The sequence below is a fragment of the Aulonocara sp. 'chitande type north' Nkhata Bay genome, linkage group LG23 (genome assembly GCF_057382095.1).
Source record: "Aulonocara sp. 'chitande type north' Nkhata Bay isolate Kocher_YH1m ecotype deep benthic linkage group LG23, A_spYH_male_GT1.1, whole genome shotgun sequence".
In the NCBI taxonomy this organism is placed as follows: domain Eukaryota; kingdom Metazoa; phylum Chordata; class Actinopteri; order Cichliformes; family Cichlidae; genus Aulonocara; species Aulonocara sp. 'chitande type north' Nkhata Bay.
In genome coordinates this window covers 15632282-15648400 of record NC_141365.1, presented here as the reverse complement: position 1 = coordinate 15648400, position 16119 = coordinate 15632282, and the positions used below count along the sequence as shown (strand labels likewise).

The window sequence follows — 16119 nt, the reverse complement described above, 5'->3', positions numbered from 1 at the left end:
TCACCGTGAGCGACAGCAGCTTCTAGTCTACTGAATTCTCAGTTTTCATGCCTGTGGAGTTTATTATATGGACGTGGTGACAGTGGAAAGACACCATGCTCTTCTGATTTTCAAACGAACCTTCTGAGCCATTTTAACATTAGAGTCTATGGAAGAGTTGGAGGGAGGAGGCTGTGCATTGGTGACATTTATGAAAGAACCATAACACCTAGGCCAATAGTAAACACATTGGATGAAAGAGGACAGCGATGGCTACGTTTTGAGGGTAAAATCATACCTGTAGAGCAAACGCTGCAGACACAGCAGCAGTTTTAAAAAAGATTTTAAGATTAATTTTTTTGCTCCTCTCACTCTAGCAGTTGAGCTGCCTCACTCTAGCCCCAACATTCCGTCCCATACACACCCATTATAAACTCTGAAACGGGTGAAAAAACATCATGAAACTTAAACTGGAACTGAAGAAAAAGTATAATAGATATTGAAAAGATAAATACAAGTTGAATAGTTGAATGTCTTGTCTTCGTTTTAAAGTTTGAATGGTGGCTCTATGTCAATGTATGTGGAAGTAGATACAGTTTAAAGAGGAGGAAGTTGAATGAGAATTTGAAGGGTCTCCCCATTGAAATACATTATCAATTTTTGTTGAAAAAAGTTGAATAAAATTAAAAATATAAATGTTAGAAATGAGAAAAATAGAAGCAGTCATGTCCAAAAGAATAGGAATCTAACGGTGTTTGAATGGTTTTTCTAAGTTGAACGGTTTTGAAGGAGATAGATTACAAAAAACGTACGGAATACAGAATAATAAATAAAATAGAATAAAGATTAGAAGAACAATACTGTGAATGCTTTTCAAGCATTCACACTAATAAGACACATTAATGTAAATCTTTTTATCTAGTCTAAAACCACCCATCTGGCCACAGTGGGTTAATTTTAAATGTGCATCATACACATTTTATTCTTTTAGTGAAGGATCTCTGCTGGTGTAAACTAAATAATGAGTGGAGACATTACAAGACGTGTGCACTCTGAATCATGTACTGTATATATTATCTATAGTCATTTAAAATAGGAAACATGGGGAGTGGGACTGCCACCAGCCCTCAGCAAAGTAAATGACATGTAAAAATGAAATGCTCTAAAATGCTTGGAAGCTCCATTTACATCAGCTTTAATCCTACTAGCAGCCTTTTGCAAGAAACTTGGGCTTGCAGAACACACCCTGCCTGCTTAGTTTATACAGAAATAAATGATGCATTGCTGTCATAAAAATGTAGAAAGAAAAAATAACATTCCCATATTTTTCTTAGATTCGGTATTAGATTTCCAGTTCAGTTGAATTCATGCAAACTCTTAAAGAGTTAAACTGAAGTCTCACATTTTCACCCTTTCAGATTACAAAAAAAAAAAAAAAAAAAAAAAACAAGAATAAAAGTGATCCGAGAGATAGCTCTGGCCCTCATGTGGGGGCCAGTGGTTGCAGGGGATATGTATATCTGCAGATAAAGCCTTCTGTTCCGAAACAGTATTTACCAGGCCTTTTTAGATACACATCAGCTGTGAAGCCATGGGTCCAGCCTTCATTATACTGTGTGAATCTTCCCTCATTTAGCCCGGATAGCATCTTCTTTCTTCCACCTCCAAATACCCCCATCCACATTGCCATTCGCTCTGCACAGCTAGCGAGCAAGATGTTGCCATTGATGGTGGCAAAATAGCTGGAAACAAATGCCTTTGTTCAGTCTTTCTCCGAGACCCCCCCGGTCGTTTTTGACAAACCTCGAAAGAGCCGAGAAATCAAAAAGGTGCTCAAGGAGACGACACAAAGTCAGGAGGGGCGAGGTGCAAAGACCACCGTGCGATAAGGGGGCAGGATAACCTTTGAGAAGTTATCTGGGAAGAAAAAGAAACAATAATATCAAGAAGCGATCTTTCAAAAACTGCATCAACACTGCACACCCCGGAAAAAGCCATCCTCGACTTTAAAGCATCAAACACTAAATTTACGTGCAAGTATGTCAGAAAATGACTGAACTGACTGTGAAATTTAGACCTGACACTTCAACATGCAGTGATTCATGTGAGAAAGCAGAAAAGGCGAGATGTGCTGACCTCTACCGCAGCTGTAATTAGAGACGCTCTGTCCCGATCTCATAGCTGTCATACTGCTGTTTGACAAGAGAAAAATATCCTTTATATCCACATGCACTGACAGATGTTAACAAAATGATCGCTATCTGAGCTTTGCGAGTGTAGTTTACACAATAAAACACAAAAATGTTCCAAAAAATTCCCAATTTTAATGCCAAAATACAAACAGTGTTACAAACACACGACAGTATTATTCAGCTCATGGGTCAGACGACATCCTCTCATTGGCAAGATGCGCCCCGTGACACTCTATTGACATTTTTCCCCTGAGAACACAAGACCCGGGAAGCATAAACATTGGCTTGCGAGGCGTGCACTTGCGCTGATGTTGAGATGGGACCATTCCCATATCAGATTTCCGTCATATTTCTCCGGCTGACTAGACTAAGCACAAGTCAGAGGTATGAGCCGATAAAGGGTGTCTTTCACACAGCAACAACACGTACCAGTGTGCTTATCACCTCAGTTCCTAACATGCAATCACAAGGAGGACAGGAGAAAGATTGTTACATTTGGTGATTTGTTTTTTTTTTTTCTTCTTTTGGTGACTGATAAAAAAAAAAAAGTGGAATCTGAGCAGGAAAAGCCCGTCTCTGCAGGCACGACATGAGCCGGTGCTAAGGCAGGCCTAGATTTGTTCCCCTATGTCTTAATGTAAATAAAATGCTTTGTTGGGTGGCAACAGCAATAAACACAAAAGGTGCGAGCCGGAGAAGACGCAGCCAAAGCAAATGCTGAAAATTAGATCATGAAATGAAATCAAAAAGAGAATCATTTTATGCTGAAGGTGACAAAGAGAGATGAAAATGTATAGACTGTTGTTATTAATATGAGGCATTAAAGGGCTTTCTTTCCATTCAAATCTGAGCTTTTAGTCTGAAAGCCACTGAAGGTTAAGGCTCGCTTTTATTCCTTTAGCTGTAATGGCAGCAATTAAAAAAAATATATGGTAAACTTTTTAAAGAGCCCTTTCTCCAAGATGAAAAACACTGTGTAGCAAAATGGTAATAATATATTCATCCCTAGGTAAACATCCCTGCCATGTCCTTTATAAACAACAGCGGTGAACAAAATGAAAGTGATAATTTCTCTCCCTTTGAGAATTCTCTTCTTTAATTCTGACAGTAAACTCGTGGCTGTTACGGGGTGTTAAGTAGGCTTTAAAACTTGTCAGACAAGACATGTTTGAAATTGCTTTAAATAAGTGCACTGTGTTGCTGTCAACCACAGGCTTAGAGGAAAATATCCCTACAATTGAAGCACTCATCTGGGCTCAGAGAGCTGTGCCCCAGCAACCGGCGCCAATTTCTTCCTCCTGGTTGCCGGCTCTAAGTACTGTGAGCCAGCACCCCCTGCTGGACGAGGGACACGCTGCCACAGTATCAGCTAACATTCAGGTGACGTTCCCATGCTCATCCGTGTCTGGGTGGCTGTCTGTGAGTTAGGTCCTTATGATTTAGAAATCAATAAAAGAAAAACTGTTTTCAGGTGTACAGAAGATGTGTTTTTGACCTCACATAGCTGCTCGCTGAGTCTTTTTTCCTTGTCATTGGTGATATAGTTTTCAAGCAAGTGTCCATTTCTTCTTACACCATTAGCCTCTACTGAACCTGTGTTCTCCGGTGCCAACGGCCAAGTCTATACGAGCGCCTTGCATGCGAGTGCAGTTTTAAAGCGTCTCAAATGCATTTTTCTTATTATAGAAATATCCTTGGAGTATAAATGGAGAGGAGAGTAGACTAATATCAGTGTTTTAATGAGTTCTGATTCTACCCTGAATAATCTGACTCCCGCAGCTTATAAAGCTTCACTGAGATTTGTCCTGAACTTCAATTGAGAAAGAATCAAAGCGTTTTCAAAAATTTACAGTATCACCAACTTCCGTGAGAGTGTAATAATTTCTCCTTCTCGATTCCTGCAAAGACCTAATTGCTGAGTATTCATGTTCACTGTGAAGTCGAAAGACGAGTCTAATATGGGACTACAAACTAATATTTCAGCGCAAGCTAGTATTATTTGGAACATGTAGTAGTTGTGTGTTCATTACTGAAGCACCTCAGATGTTATTTTGTACATTTTGTGATTGCTTTTCTTTTCTCTAAAAAGAACAACAACCCATTCAAATTACAAGTAAAGAATTCTCAGTTTAAGATTTTGTTATTTCCAGCAAATTCTAAGTTTATTCAATTAATCTGTAGCAACGTTTGGTTAAAATATTTTTAGGCAGACGCAAATAATGTTCCTTCTCCAACGTGTGAGTTTTCAGGTTTTCTCTAGATTTTTAAATGGTCGTGAGACAAAAAAGGAAATATTTCACCATTTATTATTTGAGGCAGAAAACAACTAATCGCAAAAATAAATAATAGATTCTTTAATAATGCCGATATTTGTTCCTGAACTAAAGATCCAGTTCTGCTCATTAGAATTCCCTCCAAATGCTCTCTCACTCAAATTTACTGCCGTTTAATCCGCTACAAGCATGAAGCAGGAAGAAGCCATGGCACTGCTAGCACTGCTGAAATTTTCTGCAAACACACATTACAGGAAGGGGTTAAATCAGCTGTTGTCAAGTGCATCACACAACTTTTTGTATTAGTGTAATAACTTTGGCTTCTGCGTCTCAAATTGCTTGTATTTCCCAGTGAAAAGAGGAGGGAAAGAAAGCGCGGGGTTGTGATTTGAGGGACTAAACCTCTGCAGCACCTTGTCCTATGATCTGGCACACTCTCCTGCCAAGACAAGTCTTTATCATACAAAGGGATTAGATTGCCCAGTGTAAGTGCCTTCAAGTTATTAGCACCTTCTTATACAAAGTATAACAGCAAACCCAAAGACATTGATTGCAGGGAACAGTTCAAATATGATTTCCTTATAGCTATTAATATGTATGCCTTAAATAGAAGCACACCGCTAAGCAGCTTATGATATTATGAAAAGAATGTTCCCTCAGGGGCATAATATGCCAGCAGTGACAGTAAGGAGAGATTCGTATTTACCCAGATTGGCTGTACTTACGTCAAGCATTCTCAGAGCTTGTGGGAGGGAAGATGGGGCAGTGGCAACAGCTCGGTTTCGATAAGCACTTACCGTGAATAAAAGACAAGCATGAAAGTGAGGTTTAGCCTCTTTAAAGATTCCCGACCAAATGTAGAGGCAGATAGGGCAGGTGCCTTTGGTTCCGGACGTGATTAGCTGTCTGTGCAGCACTGTTCCCACAGAAATGAGACATAGCAGAGACATTGTCCAAGCTTGTCCAGGTGGGGGACCTGTCATCCCAAACCAGAGCTTAGCAGTGCAGTGCTTGGAGCGAAAGATTAGGACCCAGAAATTCAGATTTTTTTTTTTTTTTCTCAATGAATGCTTAATTCAAAACTGTTTTTTTCTCTCCCTTCTGCATGCCTCATACCAGCTTTCATTTTATTCTATTCATCTTCACCTCCATATTATATTGATAATTTATACCTTGTCTCTCGTTTTCTCCTGACAGCTTTATAAGCTTCCATGTCGTGCAGACATTTTTAGGTACAAATGTGGTTGACAGACATCACCGTGTGCGCTGGTGAAAATATGACTGTGTGCACTCTTTTAACCGCTTTGTTGAGAGATGCAGTATATTAACACTGATCTGTAAATGTGTATTAATTCTGCCTTATGACCAAAACTAAACCATCTACAGCAGAAATGATCCTTTGAGCTACAACAAGCATGTGTCCTGTGATCACGACAAATCTGATGTAATTATTGTAATATCTGACTTGCCCTGGGTTTGTGATTGCAGAACATGCCAGGAGAAATCCCATAAAAAATAAAAGAGCAAAATTATCAAAGGGGGTATAATGTGTGACCATTTTGCTCTCTTTCGCTTAGGTGATGTCCAGCCTGCACTACTGAGCTGGTAAGCAGTCGAGCATGAAGGGCAAGTCTTTGGTGAAAGGTGACCAGGTTTGAAAGCCTTGGGATGGGGAACCAGACTCTAACAAATGTGGTGGATTTTCTTTAGGATATACATGTTCTGCTATTACAGCCTAAACTGTGCTGTTTATTATATTTTAAGAATTAAAGTTGAATTATTTCTAGGAAAACGATTTCTCAAACACTATCCCTCTGCGAGGCTTTAAGGGGCAATGAGTCAGATTTACTGCCCCACAGCTCAGCAGATATCTGTGATGGATTGGCAGGATTATTGATCCATACCAATGACTGCTTTGCAAAAAGCAGAGATTTGCGGTTTTCCAAACTCACTTTCCACCCAATACGAGTGGAAATAAAGACGCTTTATGTCTCTCTCCCAACTGTTCAGAGAAAAGACGTTTTTTATCCATAAGTTCCATCATTCATACAGTATCGTACACTGTATTTATTATCACTTCACTTACTCATCGCTACTGTTAAAACATGACTGTACTGTTGACTCACTATTGCTCATGAGGTGCAGCACATATGATAATTTTAACATTCTCTTTGTGTCACACCATAATATGAAGCATCCAGGATGCTGTGTGAGCAGATAGGCAGGCTGAAAAGTACAGTACAATCATTAAAATGCCTGTCATCTTCACAGGTGATGATTCCTCAGAAACAAAATACTTAATATAATGGTAAAATAGGTACGCTCTTGGCTAAATATTAAGTAAATGTAACAATGATAAGGTATAAACTACTTCACTACAGTAGAAACAGTAAATGCCAGAGTGCTACTTGACAAATTCAGGTGCTCTTTGGAATTAAGGACTCCTCAAGGAGACAGACGGGGATTAGAGACGTACTTTGCTACGTCTAACCCCTGTCTTACAGTTATAACGTCTGAAGTGAACAAAAGTGGTAGCAATAAATTTGTTATTTAGTATGGCAGTGATCTCAGAGACATAAAGAAACACCAAACATAAATTTAATGTAAACAAGTCCTGCATTTATGCTTTTTGTGTGAAAGTCACTTTTTAACTACTGAACCAGGTGAAGGTAGGGCCTATTTTAACTAGTTTTTCTCTGCTGGTTAACTAGTTTTTCTCATTAGCAATGTTTATGGTCCCAGTAATAACTGTGCTCTAAAACATTTACAAAAGCTCTTAATATATTTAATGGTTAAATTGAAATATAATCTTCAACACTGGAGGATTTTTTAAAAGAAAATAGAAATTCATTTCAAGCCAATCACAGGGCAGCAACTTAACTGAAATATCCAAAAATGCCTACTTAAGGTCAGAAGAGAATAGCCAGAGCATCTTTAAACACAAAACATATTTGAATCTACAGAGGCAGAAGACCACACCACATTAATATTCACACACTGGGTGCCCCTCCTGTCAGCTAAGAATGGGAAACTGAGGCTACAATTCCCAAAAAAAGGATAATAGGATAATAGAAGACTAGAAAAATGCTGATATGATGAGTCTGTTAGGGTCAGAATTTGACACAAACATGAAAGTATGGATTCCCCATGCCTTGTGTCAACTGTTTCAACTGAACCTTCTTGAAATACCACAGTTTACCAGAGTTATGTTGCTGACCACGTCCTCTATGACCACGGTGTACCCATCTTCTGGCAGCTGCTTCCAGCAGCAAGATAACGTGCTGTGTCACAAAGCTCAAATCATCTCAAAATGGTTCAAGTGGCCATTTAAGTGGCCTCAGCAGACACCAGATCTCATTCCAATAAACCACTCTTGGGATATGGTGAAACAGGACATTTGCAATACGGATGCGCAGCTGACAAACCTGCAGCAACCATGTAATGCTATCAACATGTCAATATAAACCAAAAGGAATGTTTCCAGCACCTTATTGAATCTGTGCCATGAGAAATTACGGTAGTTCTGAAGCTAAAGGGAGGTCCAACCCAATGCTTACAAGCAGTACCTAATGAGGTGGCTGGTCATTGTATATAAAATGGACCAAAGGTACAAGCTCTCTATTATTTTCAGCCTTTTACATAAGTTCCTGTCAAAGTATGGTTAATTAAATGCAATTTTATTTATATAGCGACAAGTTAGCATCTCACTCAATGACATTTGGTATTCAGACCAACCTACCTTCCAATTGGTAGGTGGCCTGCTCTACCACCTGGGCTACTGCCACCCCAAAGTAAAGACTATAATAATACATAGAAAACAAAGAAAACTCCAACAATCACACGCCCCCCTGTGATCAAGCTCTTTAAAGGCAATAAAGACAAGAACACACCAAGAAAATTAATGTCACACCTTAATTTTCACACTTACATCACTGAAGGACAAAGGCTAAAAACACTGTCCTTTTTTGTCCTTTTTCCTCATAGTCTGCAATAAAACCTCAGCTTGTTGGCAAAATTTCAAACTTCAATGAGCAACAAGGTGTTTGATGTGCCACTAAAACCCAAGCAGGTGAAGGCTAAACTGAAGAAGGTGGTTAAAATGGAAACACAAAGAAAATCAAACAACAGCAGGATTGTGAGCAACAGTGAACAGCAGCAGACGCTATAGTATGATTTTAATGAAGTCAGTTGACAAATGGCTACTGAGTCACTTACTGTGCTCGTGATATGAAACTGGTTTCTGAGTGATCAAGGTCTTTAAAGTAAAACTGCAGGTAAGACTAAAATATGTCATTTAGCTGTCATTTGACTGCATCTTTAACAAGTTTCTGGAACAAATAATGACATTTTAGAATATAGGAAAATAACTCCTGTTTTCTTTGTTTTTATGAGTATAAAACATTAAGAAGCTTAGTTTTTCCTACTTTAAGTCTACTGCCCGGGGAAATGACCTTGGATGCAGCTTAAAGACCACACATTTAATGACTAAAGAAAAATCAGAGATATGTTCCTTAAAGCATTATACTTATTATAGAAAACATGACCTGTGTTCAGATTTTTTAGAGACCAGAGGAGTACGATGTTGTTTAAAACCTGCTCTAACACGATAATATCATAAAAACTACAGAGCATTGGTTCGGTCAGATTACAGTTACAGTTTAGTACAGTGTAGTTTAAGTGTTGTGGTTAGTAGTTTGTTCTTCTGGGAGTGTTGTTAAAATGCCGAGCTTGACTGACATGAAAAAGCACTTTTATATACCTGGAACAAGAAAAAGGTTTTGTCCCCTTAAATTATTTTTTACCATCAATATGGATACTGGTATGGCCCGAAGTTGTCAGTGTGGCCACTTTGACAGACTGGTTTGCTGACATCAGCTGTAACTGGTCAGTGTCTGCTAGGCCTCACCTTAACTACTTCATTTCACTGACCTGGATGCCTTCACAGTGTTCGGAATTTTGCTTCGTTTTGGAACATTTTCTAATAAATAATATGACTTGCTGTGAATTATAAACAAAGTTTATGCTTCAGTTTTGCTGAAGTTCAATTATTTTCTTAGTCTGCTGTTTAGCGTAGTTTAGTAGATTCAAAAAACATTATGGTCAAAATGCTAATGCTGAGACTTCAAACTAGGCGACTGCCACACAATTGCCACATTATTACAGGTTTTCCTCCAAGTACCGCTTTAAACCCTCCAGACTAAGATATGTGATATATTAAAATTCAGTGGTGGCAGTTTAAAAAAAAAATAACTTGCCCTTGCTTGTCCCTTTAACTTCTAATTTGTTGTCATTTTAAAAAAGTAGCTCCAATTTTCTAACAGATATTTTCACTTAACTGAAAGCACATTTGGCGAAAGAAATAAGGTTTCATTTATATACATGATATGGTAATGTCACATTTGTGCATGTCCCAGTGAATCTCAGCATGATAACCATTCCACTACACAGTTATTGAATCAACATGGCTGACATGGGCATCAAATGAGCATCTGTTGGGATTTTTTTAGCCTATTTCCAAATACATACCTCCAGGCAGTGGAACAGCATTAGCTTACAGCTGTTGTTATTGGTGGTTTTTTGGTGGGAGGGGGATTCCCCCTATTCGGGTTCAGATAATTCATAATTGCACACATGTACTGATGCATCTTCATTACTTAGGGCTATACAAAAGTTTCCTTGTTTACATCTGTAACCTGTAATTTTATGAAACCATGGTTCAATCCCTATGCTAGCAGTGTCACTCTGTGCTTCATATCTGCTCTTCTAAGTGCTGGTGACCAGCAGCGAGAGCTCCAAGCGTTCAGGCTGATGTGCATACTCGTAACCAATCACATCTGTCACACTCGCAACATTCTCTGGGGTCAGATCAAGGCACATTGATATTTCATGTGACCTATTTCTACCGAGCATGTCGCAAATTATATAAATTTTCACATCACAAATGTAGTCTGCGGCAGAATTAGAGAGGTCATACTTCTTCAATTTTTCATCTCAGATATCAAAATAAATTGCAGACTGGTTGCATGTTGCATTATAAGATGCTGCTCTGTACAGAAAATGCTATAGCAGGCAGGCAGTCACAATGTGACCCTAAGTGTCCTGTTAACTATCCACACAATCACAGTTTTGCGAAGTAGCCCTTCATGGGTCAATTCCTGCTGGCAAATATGGCAAATAACCAAAATATGGTAATATGCGTATTGATATTGGACTAAGCACCTCCTGAACAAGCCCCAACAATGATCTCACCCTGACCCTAATGTTTATCGACTCAATTATCCTTCTATCTCCACATTTGGAGCGTACACTTGGACTACTTATTCGTCCTGCGTAAAAGATGAAAGCAGGTGAAAAGTGTGGCGAGGAAAAAATGAGGGATGTGGAGAGAGAGTCAAAGAGTTTCATTTATAAGAGGAGGGGGGCATTATGAGCACATTTATCCAAAATTGGAAAATAATGAAGAAAGATTAAAGCCCTCCCAGTATTTTAGATGTTCCAAATGGACAACCAGTCCTGTAGTTGACAATGGACCACAGAGAGTTCCAGACACCATTATGTGCCACAAATAAGAGACTGACAATGTGAAAGCCTCTTTGCAAGATAGAGGGAAAGAAACTTGAATCAGGTCTACTTGTTCACATCTCCTTTCATACATCTTGTGTTGTAGTGACAAGACAAGAGATAAGCGCTCACTGTCTCAAATGAAGTAAAAGAGGGAAAAAAAGTGTAAAGAGGCTTTTACATCACCCATTATGGCTGTTATTATATTCCATATTTGCAAGTGCAGCTGCTACAGGCTACTCCTGCTGACCTCTGAGTCCAGAGCCGCACTGTAATATGTGCAGCTAACGCAAACCTATGCAGGGACCTGCTCATTCAGGCCTTGCTGCTGCTGATTAAATTATTTAAAAAGCTGAAATATATGCTTTATTAGTTCCGTTTTTCATCGAGTGTTCTTGAATGAATCGGCTCCTTTGAACTTGGGGCGCAGTTTCAGCTCCACATGACAGGTTGAGCATTTTGTTCAGCGAAGCTAGATGAGAACTACAGCCTCCCATCACCTCCACCTAAGCTGAGAAAATACAGACAACCAGGTCACAGAAATTCTGTCACAAGTTATTGGGCACCTAAGAGTGTGGGAAATCCTATGGCGCAATATTATTCTCTGTAAATCTCAAACTGTGAATAACACAAGCCAAGCAATTTAAGCAGGAAGGTCATAGCAAAGTAAAGCAGGAAAATTGCCACAAAAAAAAAAAAAAAAAAAAGGCTTTCTGAGAGAGTGAAATAGATGAGAGATGTAGGGAGATGAAAAGTTGACGGGCTACCCAGGCAGGTCTACAAAAAGTAATGAATATCCCTTGGTGTGGAGCGATTTTGAGGAACTGTCATACTGAATGAAGTGAGATAAAAATTATATTTCACCCAGATAAAAAAACCAACCATTACAAAAGCAGAAAGGACATATGTCTGCCTGATGCTGCCCTTAATCCAAGACAAGGCCTGACAGCCTGCGCCATCAAATGTCAGCGCCACTGAAGCATCAAAACAGTGATTATACAACACATATGGCAAAAATAAAATAAAAAAATAACACAATTTAAGAATATAAAGTCTGAATTTTAGGCAACTTTCAATTATCTGATGTCATTTTCACATGAAAAATGGTGGAAAATGGAGCTGAATATGCCCCATTATTCCATGTATTTTTAGGATGGATTCTGAAAACAACTTTTTAAAGAATGAGCTGTATTAAAAAAATAAATCATTAAAAAATGAATCAAAATGCGTGTGCAGGGTTACAGCTTTTATCTGCCTTCATCTCAAATGGCCCAAAATGGTCCACAAGGCTATCAGCTTTGAAATGTGCATCACGGTGTCAATCGGTTGAACACGTCGGGTGCGGGGTGGGGGGGGACCGTCTATGAATTCAGACAAACTTTTCCCCCTCCCCTCACATCCTTTTATCAATTCAGTTTCTTTTGTGCGGCACAGAATGAATTGAGCAGCCATAGATTTTGCCTTGTGTGTACAAAATAACGTGTCCTTCACAAAAGAATACAGTCATGCTTCTCATTCCAAAGTCTTAGTGCTTTTTCCTTGAATAAATCATCCACATCTATGGAATCCTTTTCATTTCACAACACAAGCCCACCTTTCACAGTGAAAAGAAAAGAGTCTGAATTACTTCAAGCTGAAGAGTTACCTTGCATGGAGAGGAATTAAGGACCATTTGCCAATATTGTGGATCAACTATGCTGAGAATAAAAGCAGCATTCTTGTGTTACCTTCTGAGGAATTTCACCACAAAGGACTTCAAACAAGGACCAGCATACAATTCACAGACTGATTTTTACTTGAGGGACCTTGGACTCACAACAAACCGTCTTCAGCAAAGACAAGCATAAAGGGAAGCGTCTGAATACTCGTTGTATTACCCTCTTGGCCTTTGTCAGCAAGAACGTAGGCTGTTTATTGTACGTCAACGGATGACCTCAATCTCATAATTTATCACAGTCGTGCTGGAAAGTGAAAGGCTGTTTCTGGAAACTGTTGTTTTCCATTGTTCAGCCCTTTCGTTAGTTTCTGCATATTTCTGGGCACCTTTACATGCCCCCGTACGTTGTACAATGCGTTACTAATACAGAGAAATTCAAAAACTAGAAGGACAATTGGCGAGCAGAGAAAGAGCGCAATCCAGATCTAAAATTTTATGGGATCTCTTTTGTCAGTGATCCCCTCTAGCGAGTTTCGGTCACATCGGACACTTTGCTTTTGCCTACTCGTGTAAATACGCAAACTGATGAACAAATGGTAATGAAAATATCAATTAAAACGGGGATAGCACGCGTTCTTTCTGTAGAGCTTGGAGACGTCAAACTTGGCAAAAGTCATGTGACTATGCAGGTCTGATGTTTGCACATTTCATCGTCAATACTGGAAGTTGGCTGACTATCCCCTGCTGCTCTTAAAAGGTGCCCACACTCCCACCTGAGTGACACTCACTTGAGCTCTGCTCCAGTCTCTAGACCCTCTAACAGCAAGATAAGACTCTTATCACCTCCAAGAGTGAAGATTTGGCCTCAATCCAAGAGAACCAACGGAGCAGGAAAACCACTGTCTAGACACTTAAGGTGAACTAAAAGCAACAATGCTCTGTTTGACAGGAAATACTAAAGGGCTGTCGCTGAGGCACGGCAAGTCGAGGAGGCTGTAGTTCAGACATTGTCATTGTGCAAAAGGGCCTCACCAGATCCCCTTTCCTGCAGTCATTTTTCATCACCAGCTAGCATGAACCTTCTGCAGGACAGGGAAAGAGATGCTGAGGAGTTCTGATACCGCATTAATCCCATCAGACCAAAGGTATCCTGTATGGGTCTCTTACAAACCCACACGTTCAGGTTTAAATCATGACAACAAAACATATTTTTAAAAAAACTGTCCTTGCATTTGTCAGGGTGATTCTCTTAACTAATTTACTGCCACCTGTCAGTCACTTTAATAGTGTTAACGACACAGCAGGAATGTGTGTCACGGCACCCACGTGTTTGCATATTTGCATGTAAGAACAACAAACAAAATATTTACCCAACAACAAAACAAACTGCACATCCACAGGGCACCTTTAAGATAAAGTAACTCAAATTTGCTGCATTTTCTTTATGTGCAACAAAAAATAATACTAGAAAACACTTGCTTTTACTTACTTTCGCCAAGGTAATCTAAAATAATTACTGAATGCAACAAAATAAATAATTGTTACTTAACATAACAGCTTTCCAGACCTGATGTTTCTGTGACTGCTCACACAACTCAGAGAAACAGACTTTTAAACACTACAGAAATTAACGGAACAAACTGCATTTAAGTATTCATGAGTCATGATAAGAGCTAAAGCTTAAAAAACATTGGTACGCCCCTTTAAATATAACTATTATTTATGTATCTAACAGGTTTATGACCCAGTGCAAAATGAATCAACTGTTTCACCCAAAAGTCAAGTTAATTGCCATTCAAACAGTTACCTTTAATGTCAGTGAACAAAAACAACTTTTAAATTATGAGTTCGAGATGCAACAACAAACAGTAATGCTCTGTGCCATCTTGTCTGTACATCAGGGTGTTGTGGTAAGGTTTGTCTTAAAAACAAGGCTGAGCAATGAGAGATGGCAGCAGCTGCGGGCTGGAGCGTGCAGGAACATGAGGCTATGTGTGCTATCTAACACCTTTTATGTAGAAACTCACCTCAAGTTTTCTCTTTTTCTCTCCCCGTGCTTTGTTTAAGTGGTAAAACAATTTAAAAACAACACCCAGATGTGTTTCGGCACAGCAGCCAAATCAGATTACCTAGAAAATAACTTGCTAAACACAGACTGCAATGCTGGGAAGAAAAAGCGTCAAACATTTCCTGCGGTCTTATCATTTTGCAGTGTTTTTTTGTTTTTTTTCTTCAAGTATCACACTACAGTGCTAAAGGCTCGCTTTGAATCATATAAATTAAAGCAGCAATAAACATCAAATGACAACCTCCCTCTTGGCATGTATGTACGGAAACCTGGCTTTCAGTTTTAAGCAGTTATTCAGCTAATAACTTGTGAAGCTAATGCTTGTGAAGCTCGCACACAAGAATTTCACTCACATGTACTGTACCAATGTACCTGCACATGTGATGTGACAATAAAAAGTGATTTGATTTGATTTAATAAGTAGCAAGGTTTTGTTTCTAGCCAATCCAGTGGAATTAATGCTAACTGAAAACTATCATATTATTCTGCCAGTCAGTGATTTACTTATATGTGCTTTTTATTCATGTCAGTTTCTTTCACTCTCTTTTCCACTTCTTCTACCGCTTTCAGCAGCTCTTAAAGTACTCAAAGTTGCTCTGGTTGGTCAACCATGCACTATCTCAGCTGATACACCAAGGACCATAAAAGCTCTATTCTCTTGTTGCTTGTTAGTTTCATAAATGATCCTTTATTTTCCTCTTGTGCACAGTGATCAACAGAACCATGCATTATTATAGAGCCTCTACAATGTTAGCAATGACATTTACAGAGGCAATTTAGCAAATTCATTTTTAAGTAGATATTATTTCACTAAGACTTCACTTCATGATTTTCACAGCCAAAAAAAACCCCCATTATATCCACTATGAAAGTATGAATATGAAATGTCCAATTTCATGTTAAAACATTGCCGTCATCATACAAACGCTACTGATGCAAACACACCTTTGCCAGCTCATGAGGATATTAAAGACCCCCCCCTCTCTCGACTCGAAGTGCTTATAATGTGTTATTTTTGAATGTTTGAGCTTCACCCTTCAGAATGACGTGCAAACCCATGCGGGCTGTTCTCAAACGCTGAAGGGGAGAAAAGTATATTTTCACTTGCTTTGAATCCGAATTTAAGATGTGCACCTGCAGGTCTGATTTTGTGAAATCACAAGTAGTCTGGCAGCCAAATGTGGTCCAATATATAATGTCAAAGGTTGTTTGAAGCATGTGAGCAGGAGCAAGAATGTTGCTGTGTGACTACTGCGAAAATATGGGAGTATCTTATCGAACTTTTGTATTGGCTATCCATGTTAAGCAGGATATTATTCAAACTGATTGTTTTTGTATGTCTTAAAAATGTGGTAGGGAAGATTGTTGTCTAGTGCATGGTGGGAAAAC

At 39.0% G+C, this 16119-nt stretch overlaps 1 long non-coding RNA gene across 1 annotated transcript in view; it reads right to left on the bottom strand.

Moving 5' to 3' along the window:
• Positions 1-16119, bottom strand: part of LOC147301453 (uncharacterized) — a 118974-nt gene that overhangs the window by 93957 nt on the left and 8898 nt on the right. The window lies entirely within an intron of this gene.